Below are 1,051 nucleotides of genomic sequence, written 5' to 3' on the forward strand. Positions count from 1 at the left end.
ATAGAACATTACAAGTTCTGCACTTTTGATAACTCAACAGCGCCACCTGGTGAACGGTATAAGACATTACAAATTTTTTGCATCTCCAGTGACCCGACGGCGCCCCCTGCTGACTGTGGCTGGAACTGCACCAAAGAGTGCTAAAAATTGAACTATTTGATTTTCTTTTTTGCCGGTTTTATCGGTTTTGTTCTTGAAGGGGATTATTGGTGGGTATAGGGGTATTGCTTGGTTGTTTTACTTGGTTTTTTTTTTCGTGTTACGTTAATACACACATACCTTCTAATAAAGGGCTGTTATTTTTCTTTTTCCCTTTTTCATAATTTGTTTTCCTTCAATCGGAGCCTCTTAATTTCGGATCTATAATTGCTAGAGAAGAAGGTTTGGGTCTTTTTCTCCTAATCCATCCTCAGCAAAAGACCCTTGTCTCAATTAAACTGAGACAATGAGTCAAGTTTTTTCCTTGAGAATTTATAAGTCCTTGCTCTTCCCAGATTTTTCGAATGTATGTACTACTCCATATGCATATTTTGAATCTGTATATATTGTGCCTTTTTTATTTTTCAGGAGTTGTAATGCTTTCAGAACTGCATATGATTCACATGCTTGTGTGGACCAACTAGAATTAAGGGGTCCAGATTCTCTTAGTTTTAAACTGTTACCATCAATTATGGCATATCCTGATTTTCTTTTCCCTTCTATTACCCGGGAAGACCCATCCACAAATAATTTTTCTCCTTCTTCTAATTCTGTTTCTTCTAAATCTGACCTAATTTTGGTTTGTAACTCTATTGCCTGTAGGCAATGTCGTGGTTTTGCCCACCAGCCCATCCTTGGGGCTGAGGATGGTTTTGTCCAGGTAATTTCCGGACAAAAAGGCCAATCAAAAGTCCAGTAACGCCTTTGCTAATTACATCTTCAAGAAAACAGAAGAGAAGGTTGTTGGCGCAGTTGGAATTAAGTAGCAGCAGCCATGTAGGGGAGAGGAATAGCGGGCCCGAGCAGGGCCAGACTCCCTCCTCCCCCGGCTTGGGCCGGGGTGGGGGGAGCA

This window comes from Empidonax traillii, unplaced genomic scaffold (assembly GCF_003031625.1).
Source record: "Empidonax traillii isolate 1590-97213 ecotype Southwest subspecies unplaced genomic scaffold, ASM303162v1 scaffold1896:size82818, whole genome shotgun sequence".
Lineage (NCBI taxonomy): Eukaryota > Metazoa > Chordata > Aves > Passeriformes > Tyrannidae > Empidonax > Empidonax traillii.